Raw genomic sequence first — 14,394 nt, forward strand, 5'->3', positions numbered from 1 at the left:
TGGGAACTGTTCACAGATGGGAGAAGTTTTGTGCGTGAAGGAAAGTGGAAATGTGGGTATGCAGTAATGATCCAAACCGAGGTAACTGAAATCAACCTGTTACCACCTCTGCACAAAAAGCTGAGTTAATCACTCTGTGGCAATCCCTAGAATTGTCTGAAGGTAAGAAGGTCAACATATGGAATGATTCTAACTATGCATTTGGAGTAGTACATGCCCATGGAAAAGAAAGAGGGCTCCTTTCCAGCACAAGGATCTCCTGTCAAATATGGAGACATTATTAGACAATTACCAGAAAGTGTTCAATTACCAAGTAAAGTGGCTCTCACACATTGTGTAGCTCATCAGTTTGGAAATATGCCAACTAATGTAGGAAATTGATTAGGAGATAAAATTGCTAAAGAGGTGGCAGAGAAAAGCATCCTAATAGTTGTTCCTTCAAAATGTGTGAACCTTTCAAATATAACCCCAGAATGGCAAGCCCAAGATAAAAAGCTAGCTGAAGTTTTCGGTGACAGGGTCTTACCAGAGCAGAGCTGGAGAATCACCTCCCTTGACCTCCTGGCTACCTTGCTTTTGATGCAGCCCAGGACGCGATTTGCTTTCTGAGCTGTGAGTGGGCGTTACCAGTTCATGTTGAGCTTCTCCTCAACCAACACCTGAGTCCTCCTCAGGGCTGCTCTCAATGACTTTTCCTCCCAGTCTGTACTCATGTCTGGAATTGCCCTGACCCAGGTGCAGCACCAATGGCTATGACCGCAAGCCCATGTCCCCGAGCTTCCCAGGGTTATCGAGGAAAGCCTCCTGCCCTCAGAAGGGTTCATCTGGAGAACGACGATCTCCCCGGGGAGAGGTAATGCCCGGAGAGATGCGTAGCGGCGGCAGCTGAGCCTGCCCACCCCAGACCACACTTCCCGGCATGCCTCGTGGTGGTGCTGCCTCACCCTCCGTGCCTCATCTGCGCATGTGCAGCGGGCCGCGCTGGAGACGTAGTAGTTGGAAGTGGGTGGTAGCAGTGGATGCGCGCGCCTGCGCTGTGCGGGGGCTGTGGGCGGCGACCGTTGCGATGAATGGGCTCGGTGGCGGGGGCGTGGCTAACCGCACCCGTGGAAGCCGTCTTGGCAGCAAGCCAGGCCTGCTGAGGTACTAAGGCCGTGGTATTGACCACCTCAGCGTTGAGATGCGACAGGACGAGCGGACGGCTGCCGTAAACGGGGTAAGCGGGGCACTGGCAGTACCTCTGGGTCCGCCCCAGCGCAGGGGCTGTCTGGGCGGCCGAGGTGCGTGGGCGGGTGGACCGCCGGGTTTCTTCTCCGTTCCTGACCTTCAGTACCGTCTCCGAAAGGGGCGGGAGTGCACGGAGTTGCTACACTCCCCGCAGTATCCTGATTGTCCTGGTGGCCACCGTTACCTCGTGGCTCGCACTATATCACGACAGAGGCTTGCACTTGTGCTGTAGCACCGTCGCTGCAGAGAGTTCCCGGTGCCGCCGGCTCTACAGGGTGTCCACTCCCGGGATGATACTGATGTCGGCCAGACAATAAACTTTCTAACACAATTTGAAGCATTAGAAAGCAGGCATTCTTTATCAGCGCTGGGTATCTCCTTTAATCTGATGTGTGTGGGGAAACTTGACAACGGGGTATTTATTCCATCATAATCATACGTATTAATTACAATGTACCTGCTAGCTAATACATAAACATCACTTTTCCTAGAACTAATTTGCATGTATCCGCCTCCTACTGGAAGTCCTTTTATGGTCTTAGAGGGTCATCTAAAGGGGTCTCTGGTCGTCGTAATCACTGAATCCCTCGATATTATAGACGACCTTTCCTTGAACTTTTTCTTTGGCCATGCGCTGTTGCTTCTTGTTACATAACTTGCAAAAAAAAACCCACTATAGTCCTCATCTGTTTCTCCACTGATTTCAGCAACGTTTATCATCCTGTGTGCACACCTTTACATTATTTTATCGTTTTTGCTAACTAGTCTTTAAGCTCTATCTAGCAACTCCAGGGGAAGAGAAAGTTTCTATTTTAAGGGGCACTGGCACATACTGTGCTCCCACCTGGGTGCTCCCTGCCAGGGACTCCAGGAATCTTTCAGGGTTTGGAGGTTGTGCTTGCTGTCCCTTTGTATGTGCTCAAATACAGAACGAGAGGGGTTCATACCTGTATTTCTCATTTTGTTTTCTTAGTAGCATTTATTATTAATGAAAAGACTATAAAATGACATAATTTCCATTCTGCTTTTGGGAAACAACATTTTCTAGTTCTCAGTGGTTACTGCTGCAGTACAACAGGTCTGTTCAGGATCATTTTGGTTCCTGTTCATTCTTGCTAGTTTGTTTTCATACTTCTGAAAGCTAATATTTAACAAAAGTGGTAAATAGTTTAAATGAGAATTTGTGTCTTAATTATTAGGCTTTGTATTATCTTGTATACTTTCATGCCAAGCACTGTTGTTTGTTCTTTTGTACTGTCAATTCCCAAGTAAAAAAATGTTGAAGTTGCTCCATTTGGGGTGACTGAAAAATTGTTATTGCTCCTTAAATTGCCAGGATCTTGGAAAGGCCCCCTTCTGTTCTCTCCCTGGACTGTTTTCTCTCTTTACATTGCTGCTGCATCAGGAAAAGCCTATGGACAGCCCGAGGAATAATGGGCCCTGCTCAGCACTCTCACCTGGCTGAAGGAACCATCAGCTCCTTCTCTTCCAGTCCTGTGCTGATGCTTTACTAGCACAGCTTCTAATGCTTAATATTTTCTGCTAAATTTAGTAGAAAAGTGTTTATAGCAAATTATTACTAAACTTGAGTGGCTCTGGTATTTCCAGTTATTTTACCAGATTAATGGAGGATATCAGAATGTTTTTAACATGCTGATGACTGACTGAAGGTGTTCAAAGGAAGAAATTCTGTTTCCTGGCCAATGAACTGTTGTCCAAGTGGATGGTTAAAGATGATAATGATATTTCTTCAAAGTGTATTCTCTAGAGTGGAAAGCCTATTGCACTCTTTGGCAAGTATAATTTCATTTGCAAAAGATCTTGAAGATAGGCAATATAAATCATGATATATAGTATAATACAAAATTAGGTGTACATGGAAAACGGATTTTGCCTTCTGTGCAATATGCATTTTTAAGGCTGTACATAGATTTCTAGCTGTGGGAAACATTTAAAGCAGAGGTAGGTAGCTCTGTTGTAAAAATATGCATAATGACCAATTGTGGAAGAGTACAGATGCCAAAACAATTATATAATCTTTGAAATAGAGCAAAATATACCAGTATACAAAGAAATGCAGACCTTCTAATTAACATGTAAACATTTGTTTGAGGCTTAAAAGGCAGTTGAATTTTTCTTTTGGAAACATCACATTGGCAATTGGACAGCTTTTATTTATGTTTGAGAGTGAAATAGGGAGAAAATCTTTATGTGTAATTGTAATCTTAACACCCCTTCCATAAAGCATTAACTTTACCAAGGTAGTAGCTACTTAGATTATAAAATTGTGCTAGGTTTAGCATGACTTGTGTCACATCCAGCTCAGCTGCCCAATTGTGGCAGAAACTGAATCAGTTACTATGAATTGTTTTTAGATAAAGGACAAATTAATAATCATAAAACATCATCATATCAAACAGAATCTCCAGCACTATATAATCCATCATACATTATCAGGTAGCTGGTGTAAAATTATGATTTTGAAAACCATTTCTGTATTTGTTGTGATAAAGGTCTCGTTGGCTACTGGAAGAAGATATGGTTAAACCAGTAGTAGTTGTACTGATATGCAGTATATTCTTAAGCTGTAAAGTCAGATCTCAGTATGGGCTGTGCATAATTTTGATTAGTCTTTTTTTTAATGTCCACATTCCCCTGAGATTCTTGTTTAAAATTCAATTTGTTCTTCTAATTTTACAGTTCCAGTACAGCTGTCCTGCAAGCAGCAGGAATCTCACTGGTGAGTGCAAACAAAACTTTTAAAAAATATCTGCCCACTGCAAAGAGCAGAATTAGTATTTGACTGTTCACTTCTTGAAGGTTTTGGAAAATAGCTTATATACTTAAATAGTTATTTAACAGGTGGAGAGAAATTAAGTCTTCTAATGGTGCTTTTCTAATTGGATTAAAGAAATTATTTCTGTATGTATTCCAGAAAACACTTGCTTTGTTTCAATTCTGACTTAAACTTGGGATGTAAGAGTAAAGATAGAGGTAATTTTTTTTTAATTTCTCCCATACCACCTCTCCTTCCCCACTATGATAGGATGTATTTCTAAAACTGATGAACTGATGCTACCATTCTACTCTCAAATTAGTAGTGTTATAGATGAGTAATGTGATGATTGGCTCTCACAATTAAGAGATGCATATTATGTGTATATTAAGAGAAGTTTTGTAGATGTATAGTGATGATATTGTAATATGTCCTCGCACAGTCCTCTTTCCCCTCTCCCTTGTAATAACCTTGGTAGTCAGGGCATTTGGGGAGGTCCGGCTTGTTACTAGGAGGCGTGTCATGATGACACCTGACATCCAATCAAAATGTAAGAAAGTAATCTCCACCAATGGATAGCAGAGAAGGAGTTGACTGACAAAACTTTGGGAGGGACTAAGGGTATAAAAGGCAGAGCATCCATTTTGTAAATGAGCATGTAGCTGCTGGTCATGGAGACTCCCAGTAATTTTTCCTTATTCTGTCCTTTGTTGTATTTTGTTAAGGCTTAATGTGAAAAACGCCAATCACTTGTTTTTAGAATTTTAAAAGTTTCACCGTAATAAAATGGTTATAAAATTAGTAATATACTTAGAGTAATAAAAATTTGAACAATTGGGATTAGGACAATACGAGACAATAAAAACAAAGAGTTATGGACAGTCCGGGTACCTCTTTCTGGGCAGCATAAGCCCGAAAAAGGACTCCCGTTAACAAAGGATTAACCCTTAAAAGCAATAGCCCATTGCATATTCATACATCTCATACATGATGCATAAATTCCATTCAAACAAAGGATTCTGTTTGGTAAGTGTCAGCTTCTTCCTCTTAATCCTAACAACATCTTCATGCCTGAGCAAGGCAGGAAGAAGTTATTTTCTTCTGATAAGGGAGCAATAAAGTCTCTTTCTCTGAAAGATTTAGGTGTCCTGTGGCTGCTATCTGGTGCCGAGTACCTCATTCCTTTCTTTAAAAAATATCCCACATACATAGTTTCTATTTTAACTACAAAAGTTACGTTTTAACTACAAAACTGCATTTATAATACTATTAAAATGTTAATACAGCACTACTGATCAATACAACATAATACATATAGTAAATATCTGCGTAGAGCCATATAATATGCACTTTTCACATTTAATAAACCTTTGAAATGTAAAAAGTGAACATCGTTTCTCACAGTAGGCTTGGTGCAGTAATTATTTCATAAAATGTTATTTAGGACTTATGTAGGTAGTCAGAAAAAAATATGTATTTTTTGCAGCTTTAAATTTTGTTAATTCATTATAAATTTTAGAGACTTCTGAACATTAGGGAGATTCGGCCACAAATGCCGTGTTTCAGTGTGGAAGCATAGCTAGCAACATTAGACATGAAAAAAATGAAGGGGTCCCTAATAGATCTTGTGGAATCTTATATTAATGAACTAGAGATATGTTTTGTTGCATCTGTGTAAATTAGACAAAGAAGTACTTAAATGCTATAAATGCATATTTACCTTTAAAAGTTGTGAAAAACGCCAATCACTTGTTTTTAAAATTTTAAAAGTTTAATAGTAATAAAATGGTTATCAAAATAGTAATACAATTGAAGTAATAATAATTTGGACAATTTGAATTAAGACAATATGAGACAATAAAGACAAAGAGTTACGGACCTCCGGGTACCTTTTTCAGGGCAGCACAAGCCTGAAAAAGGACATATGTTAACAAAGGATTAGCCCTTAAAAGCAATAGCCTGTTGCATATTCATACACTTCATACAAGATGCATAAATTCCATTCAAATACAGGATTCTGTCTGGTCATAGTCAACTTCTTCCTCCGAATCCTAACAGTGCCTTCGAGGCGGGAAGAAGTTAATTTCTTCTGATAAGAGGACAATAAATTCTTTTTCTCTGAAAGATTTAGGTGTCCTGTGGCTGCTGTCTCGCTGCAAGTCCTTTCTTTAAAAAAAGTATCCTACATAGCATCGTTTCCATTTTAACAATTTTTATAACTTAAAACTATATTTAACACAGCACTTAAGAGAATTAATACAGCATTACTTTCTAACACAACACATATAATATTCATTTTATATTTGCGAAAAGCCAATCATAAAATACATGCATTTTTCACAAAGTTAAATGGAAGCTCTGTCAATTTTTTAACATAAAGATGTTTGTGGGATTTTCATCCCATCAGCAAAAGCTTCTTCAGGAGGTTTAATATATAACTGCTGTGAAAAATGACCAGATAATATTGGGTTTTGCATTTATGTATTAGCTTATGCACATTGCTAGCGATTATAAGTATTTAGAAAGAGCATCAACTATAACTCTTTTTAGCTGCTTGTTAATATAATCTATCAGCTTAAGTATGCACTTTGTTACTCATAGAAATAGTAGTGTAATAAATATAATATCTATGTATCGCTTATGGAAATAATATTGTAGTGAATGTATTGTAATATGGACCTTAGCAAAACATTAAAAAAAAGGCTTTTGTGTAACTAAAAAACAGTGTAAGGCCATCCGCTGATGGACCTGTCCAAGTGATAACTGTGACACAAACCAGAGCACCTGAGGACAATTAGAGAATACCATATTAAATTTAAGGAGGGCATACTGAATCCTTATCAGAGGATGTGAAACAGCAGGATGGAGACACAAGAAGAAATAAAATATATTGCCTTGAAGTGGTATGCAGAATAAATAAACTCCACAACCAGATATAGTTATGAAGTGGGTATGTATGTCAGCGCCCGGCACAAGTGAGATAGCTCTCATGAAAACTTGTGCCCCGAGCCTCAGTCTGACCCACATCTTTATTTACAAAGGTATTCCATATGCAATACATTGCACAAGTTTTCCATGCATATTCAACCCCTGGCCCTGCCTGTTCTCGCCTCGCATGGTAATCAGATCCACGCCCTTCTGGGCATGTGTTGTTTGCTGTGGTGGTCGCATGGGGATCTCTTGGTGGTCTCTGAGGCTGAAGATTGTAGTCTTCCTCATGACTGAACTTTTGAACTTTTCTCCTTTGCACATGCGCTTTTGGTCCCTTGGTGCTTATCTGAGTATGTCTGTCGGCCTTGGAGACTGAGTCCCTTTATCTGGGTTATTTGCATCCCTTGGTCTCCTCTGGTATTGTTCTTTTATGCAAGAAGCTTCAGAAATTTGCATTTTCCTATGCCCTTTGTACCATGGCAGAGGTTTCTTAAGTAAAAAGGTTAAAATTCAACACATAGTTCTACAGACTAAACTTTAAATGCTTAATACATATTGCTAACTCGAGTGAACTCCAAAAATCTCTATTTCAGCCTGACACCCAGGATGTGATGCAGATAAGCCAGAGTGTGAAGAACTCAAACAAAGGAGTTCCCAAAGCATCAGAAAGTTCACAGGAATGTTTGAATAATGCATGTATCTCAGCTATGTAACAGAAGAATGATAACATTGTTTGTATACCCCAGTGTGTTTTTTGGCTGTTGGCCAGGAGCACCTCAGCACTGGAAATATTGTCCTTTTTTTATCCTATTACTACTGCTATTACTATTATTATTATTAAACTTTTAAAAACTGTAAGCAGTGAATTCTGTTTTCACAGAAAGAAAGACTATGTACCTTTCTTTGGTGTGAAAAATGCGTAGTTTATGAATGGCTTTTCACACATAATAAAATGAATTTTATATGTGTTGTAATAAGTAGCAATACGTTTGTTCATTAATAGCTAGATAATTTAAATTACAAAACAATAGCTAAACAGCTCTTGTCTAGCAGGATATAATATATACCTATGTGCAGTCGCATATGGTAAAACCTTTAACTTCGTAGGAATTGCTTTGTTTACAAACCCCCCCTCATAGGTATAGGAAACCCTCTGTAACAAGATACAGGTACATCTGGTAACAATTATTAACTTCGCTAGAATTGCTTGGTTTGCAAATTCCACCCCATAGGTATAGGAGACCCTCTGTAACTAGATACCGCCACATGTGGTAACAATTATTAACCTTGCAAGAATTGCTTAGCTTGTAGAATGTAGACTTATAGATATGCCTTATAAGGAAAGCGGCCAAAGAGGAAGACTTGGGGCCTTCATCCCACAACCACCAGAAGGCAGAGAAAGACCCCCTAGCAACCGGAGGAGCAAGCGCAGAAGACAGACCACGTCATCCAGGAATCCGGAAGCAAGAGACAATAAAAAGCGAACTTTAAAGGGGGAAAGGCGCGCGCCTAAGAGGAGTGGGGACTCCTGGCCGCCCAGCGCTGAACCTTGCTTATTCTTGCTTGCATAATAATAAAGATAATTATACGATTCTTAAATTTGGTAAATTCGTTTATGGCAATTTGGTGCCGTGACTTGGATCCAGAAACAGGGTTGGTCTGAGAATTCGGGGGAGGCGCCCCCACCTTTTTGGTGGCCCTGGTCTTCTTAACCGACCCCCCGCTCTGGACCGACGAACCTAAATTCAAGAATAAGCAAGGAAAACACCGGTAACCCTGTAAACTTTGTGCACGAAGATCCGTGCGACGACGCAGGACGCGTGAGTATACGGGTGAACCGCTCGGTTGGGGTTGGAATCCCAGGGCACAGTGAATGAGACGTCCAACTGCGGACGACATGAGAGGGACCCTCTAGTAGTGCCTTTCTTGTAGCCCGCAAGGGAGCGAGCCACGACCGAGGGGGGTGTGTGTGTGTGTGTGTGCGTGGAGGTGCCTTGGAAGATGGGGCAGAAGGAAAGCAAGCCTTCTGACCCCATGGGGGAGGGCCCCCGGTTACCCCCAATACCTAAGGATAGTCCGTTAGGATTAATGATTAAGTATTGGGATGATTTTCCCTCCAGAAAAGGGAAGGATAAAGCAAAAATGATAAATTATTGCATGGTAGTATGGGGGGGGTACGAAACTGGACTCAGGAAATATGTACTGGCCCGTTTTCAGATCCTCTGAGGACTGGGTCTGTCAAGCCCTAAGCATCTATGTGAATTCCAAAGAGCCAGAAAACCTGGAAGAGAGTGCTTATGCTAAATTGTGGTTGGTAGGAAGTTATGAGCAAATAACTAGATTGCTCCCCTTTAAGGGAAGCCAAGGGGAGGAAGATAGAAAGAAAAAGTCCCGAGTGGAGAAAGAGATTCCTATTTATCCTCCCCCATATATACCACCACCAGCCCCCCCCGTATCCCTTCCAAACATTCCTCCGGCATCAGCCCCTGATAAACAGCAGGTCACAGACTCCCCGGACTACAGGAGGCGTACTCGGATTCAGATGAGGACGGTAATTGAGGAAGGAGAGAACAGTGGGTTGTTCCCTCTTAGGGAGATAGCATTAGGGGGACCTCAAGCTGGGATGGGGTTTGTCACTGTCCCCTTAAACTCAGGAGATGTCCGTGAGTTTAAGAAAGAGATGGGAAAATTATTAGCAGACCCTATAGGAGTAGCAGAAAGGGTGGATCAGTTCCTGGGACCAAATATATATACTTGGGTAGAGATACAGTCCATTCTAGGCATACTATTTACAACAGAGGAGAGAGGGATGATTAGAAGGGCAGGAATGAAGATTTGGGACGCCCAGCATGTTCAAGGTCCTGCGGCTGATGTCAAATGGCCCTTGCAAAATCCCAATTGGAATAATCAGGACCCCAACCATCGTGGTCATATGCAGGACTTAAGAACCATCATAATCCAGGGCATACAAGAGGCTGTGCCCCGGGGACAAAATATAAGCAAGGCATTCAGAGAGTGCCAAGGAAAGGATGAGACCCCCCACTGAATGGTTGGAAAGATTAAGGAAGAGTTTTCAGTTATACTCAGGGGTGGATCCAGAGACACCTATGGGGCAAGCACTCCTGAAAACACAGTTTGTAGCTAAATCGTGGGAGGATGTTCGAAAGAAACTAGAAAAGTTAGAGGATTGGAAGGACAGAGGACTTGATGAATTGGTTAGGGAGGCTCAGAAAGTATATGTTAGACGGGAGGAAGAGGCACATAAAAGGCAAGTTTGGATGATGGTGGCAGCAGTCAGGAAGGGACAGTGAAACAGCCCTCCACCACGGGAAAGAAATGACATGAGGAGGGGTCCCCGGGATTTAGGAGGGCCCCCAGCTGGGGGGAGAGAAGGAACGGTGTGCTACTACTGTGGTAGAAAAGGAACTGAAGTGTCCTTTTATTTGGCACACGTGGGATGAATGCTAGCAGTGGCTGAGTTCTTCGTTGAGGTAAGGCAGCCACTGTCTAACAGACCTGGGTGCATTAAATGTGGTGATCCCAACTGTAGGGCATGGATAAAAATATTTTGAGGGGGATGTAGGCTCAAATGGTGGGTTTTCCAATCACAGTTAGGTGGGGGTATCTGGTGTCATACTTGTGATTGGGGTTGGAGGAGGGAAAACCCTCACACGGCCCTAAGGAAATTTGTAACAGCCCCAGGACAAAGGGAAATCCCTTATAGGGAAGCAATAGCATTAATTGAAAATATAGAGCAGAGGAGACATTGGGCCCTGGCCTGGGCATTACATCACCAATCATATAGGATCATCTGCCAAAATCAGACTGTGATATTAGACCAGGTGTGTGAAGGGAAAAAGATTCATGTCCCCATAGAGTGGCAAGTTGAGCCCCGAAATTGGGATAGTACTGTACGCCGCTACTTCGGAATATATAAGAAACGAGCCCGTAAGGCTTGGAGGAAAAAAAAAAAAAAAAAAAGACAGTGGGACTCAGGCCCTGTAAAGCTCGCTAGGAACGGCAAAGAGTCTGCCATAAAATCTAAGAGATCCTTTGCCTGGAGGCCTGGCAGCCTGCCCTTAGGAGTGGGGGCAAGAGTCAAAGGGATAGCCCAAATAATGCACCCCCTGAAGACTACCCCTGCTGCCGAGAAGATAATGATCCCTGCAGACCGATGCACCCGGGCTGGCAGGCGAGGCAGAGAGGTTAGGATGAGTGGGGGAGAGCAACGGGCAACAGGAACAGGAACGGAGCACAGGAATGCTCCAGGTAAAAGAGATATGGTTATAAAAGGTGAACGAAATTTGTTGCTAGGACCCTGCCCTGCTTGGCGAGCTATTTTTATCATTACAATCCTGAGCTTCCCGACTGCCTGGGGAAACCCTCATCAGCCTTACAAAGGGAACATGATCCTAGTCAAACGGAACCTGATCACTGACTGGTCTCAGGCCTTTTTGCAATTTACCGGATCTATGGGAAATACCACAGGTTTAAGTTTACTAACATTAGTTCTGCATGACGGTCTGCCGTACGCCAAACACGAATGGAAGAGGCAGAAAACTTGGCAGCTTCAAGGAGTAGTGGGAGAACAAATTAATATTGGATGTCGAATGGTTAATGGATCAGACTATACAAACGCAATCTCAATCAGTGTTTCCATGTGTCAGGAGGATAAACAAATAAATTGTGAATACCCAGCACGAGACTGCTGGCAAAACTTCACATTAACTCACACGGCAGAGGTAGTCTGCCTCTGGGCAAAAGATACACAGGGCCTTTCTTTTAAATTCATAATAGATACTAAAACACAATCTACCACTACTAAATCTCACATTATCACCGTTTCACCTACACCACCGGTCATACTTACACCAAAAATTTTCAAAATAGGACCTTATATAATCAGAAAAACTGGTCAACAGCAAATATTATTCATGGTCTCTCAAACAGGTCGAACTGCTGATGCAGACCAATGTTTTAGAAATCCAGCCAGCTTGTTCTCCGTTTTTGCAAACATCCTTTGAAGGCTGGACTACTTGGCTCAGGAAACGCAGCTCTTTTAAAATCAAGGAAACTTAGAGATGTGACTGGTGTTCTAGGTACAGGACTGGGAATTCTGAATAGCATCGATTCGGAGGTACTAATGAACAAACTGACTGCTACAGCCAGAGATCTGTCCAAATTACAGCACTCACTGAGGTCATCTCTACTGGCTTTGGGGGCACACCAGTGGACATTGTCAAACATTTTGCCAAATTGGGAAAGAGTAAATGTGAACGATCACAAATTGGTGATTGATGTATGTTGGAGATTTTTTCGGGGATGGCCTGGAAGGCAGCTGTGAGGAGCAGGTTCTCACAGCCTGTTTCTGTAAACAGCAGAGGTTCTCAGGTTATTTTTAATTACAGGTAAAAGTGACAAACATGAAGGCCTTGAGAACCTTGCACATCAGAGTTCTCAGACAGCTTTCTCATAACAAGTGGATGTTCTATCTTTGGCTGTTTTGGGAAAGCAAGAATAATTTTGAGAACCCAAATCTTGGTATTGAAAACATAAGGAGGGGTTGGTATGTTATCTCTGACCTATTGTGAGCTCAGATTTTGCAATATGCATGAACTTGATTAACATTGTTATAAAAAGTGATTGATTGATGAATAAACCGGAGTTGATGCTGATCAATAAGGGTGGATCTCTCCCTCCGACTTCAATATATGGTGACCCTGGACGTTCTATTGCGGCGCCACGTGGAGTTGGAATTACGGGTCGGGTCTCCGTAGCAGCCGGGACAGCAGAAGCGTGAAAAAAAAAAAAAAAAAGTGAAAGAAGAGACGCCGTGCTCCAGGCGACCGTAACAGACGGGCCTGGCCGAAACGTGCGGCCGCGACCTGTGAGAGCTGCAAAAGCGCGCGCTATCTAGAGGTAATGGAAAGGCAAGCCGCATATGATCTTTTATTTGCTTTTTTACAAAAAAGACAGGTGAAGGGGATAGAGTTGCAGAAAGAATTACCGGGACTTTTAGCTTATGGGTATAAGAAGGGAATTTCCCAAACCCCCACACAGTTTGCGAGTTGTCGGAGTGGCGTAAATTTGGTGATTTATTGTGGGACACCACTTTAGATGGTGATAAAACTGCCAAGAAGTGGGGTAAATTATGGCGTGTCGTAAACCATGAACTGCTAGCTGCGCAGAATGCTTTATTGCAGCCCTCGCCGCACCCCTTAACAAACCCAGCTGTGCAGAATACTTTGTTATCTGCTCTGCCGCAGCCTATACAGGGCACTTTTGAGCCTCCCGAACCTGCTGTATCGCAGCAGCCATGGCCAGAAACGCACGATCCGCTCCCGAAAATTAACCAGCCAGTCCCAGGGCCAGAGGGCGACCTGGCGCTGGCTGGCCCGAGGTGCTGTGCTTGCCAGGCTGTGAATAGTTGGGAGGGTGAGCTTATCGGTGCTGCTGCCCAGCTGGCTTGTCCTGTTACATCCGCGGCGCAGGGGGGAAGCAGCATGCAGGCTACAGATTTTAATTCAAGAGCTACTGTTAATCGGTTTGAAGTGAGGGGTGAGTTAGCCGAACAAACGTTAGACTATATCTTTGTGGCCAATCTTCTCCTTCTGGAAAAAGATTGCCATGAGATAACTAAAACAATCCTGTCCCAGCCCCAGCAGTTGTTATCTAATGCTCATTGGCGAGAGCTTGTACAGGAATACGTAGCGCAATTAGGGTTAGCCGCTTTTGCATCTCTCCAAGTCCCAGTTGCATCGGCAACAGCAAATAGAGGAGGCCGCATGAAATGCTTTCGATGCGGAAGCATAGACCACAAGCGCCGGGAGTGCCAGGCTGCAGGACTTTGGTGCTGGAAATGCCGGTCGGACACGCATGGTACGAATGTTTGCAGACGGAGGTCGGGAGGCTTCCCCAGGAGTGTGGACTGCAGTGGCCGGGCAGCAACGGAGGTCATCGCTGCAGCATCGGCACCCTCTCCTGTCTCCAACCCGACACCGCGGGAGGCCGCCGAGGGGGCGGCGGAGCCGCTGTGAGAGGAGTAACCGCGTTGCCATGGCTGCAGTACGGACGGAGCGCGCCCGGTGAGTCCGCCTAGCGTCTCGCAAAAACAAGAAGCGTGAGGGGGGGCCGCCCCGATGCAATGCGGACGGTGGTGCGGGACTGGAGCGTTTTTTCTCAGCGCGAATGCTTCTTCCCTCCACCTGCAGCCGGCGAAGCTTTCGTTTAAACCCAGGAACCTTTAATAGACTGTACCTTAACAGACTGCCGGCCGGTGCTCGGCGGCGGGGACAGCTCAGAAGTTCGCGCGAGCCCAGCCTTTCCAGCACACTAAGCAATTAATAGTAAGATTTATAGCATCCTTTCCAACACACTGAGCAATTAATAGCAAGATTTATAGCATCAGGACACTTAGTTTGAGCAAAGTTGATGGTACAACACTATGCTTTGACTTGAAA

The 14,394-nt window shown here is 43.2% G+C and overlaps 1 long non-coding RNA gene across 1 annotated transcript; it reads left to right on the forward strand.

The window, feature by feature from the left end:
* The first annotated feature begins 1,060 nt into the window (after nt 1–1,060).
* LOC135460618 (uncharacterized) lies at nt 1,061–8,533 on the forward strand. Its single transcript, XR_010443262.1, has 3 exons — nt 1,061–1,216; nt 3,928–3,967; nt 7,528–8,533. It is a non-coding gene; the product is annotated as an uncharacterized LOC135460618 (long non-coding RNA).
* The last annotated feature ends 5,861 nt before the right edge of the window (nt 8,534–14,394 follow it).

This window comes from Zonotrichia leucophrys, unplaced genomic scaffold, assembly GCF_028769735.1.
Source record: "Zonotrichia leucophrys gambelii isolate GWCS_2022_RI unplaced genomic scaffold, RI_Zleu_2.0 Scaffold_65_257028, whole genome shotgun sequence".
NCBI lineage: Eukaryota > Metazoa > Chordata > Aves > Passeriformes > Passerellidae > Zonotrichia > Zonotrichia leucophrys.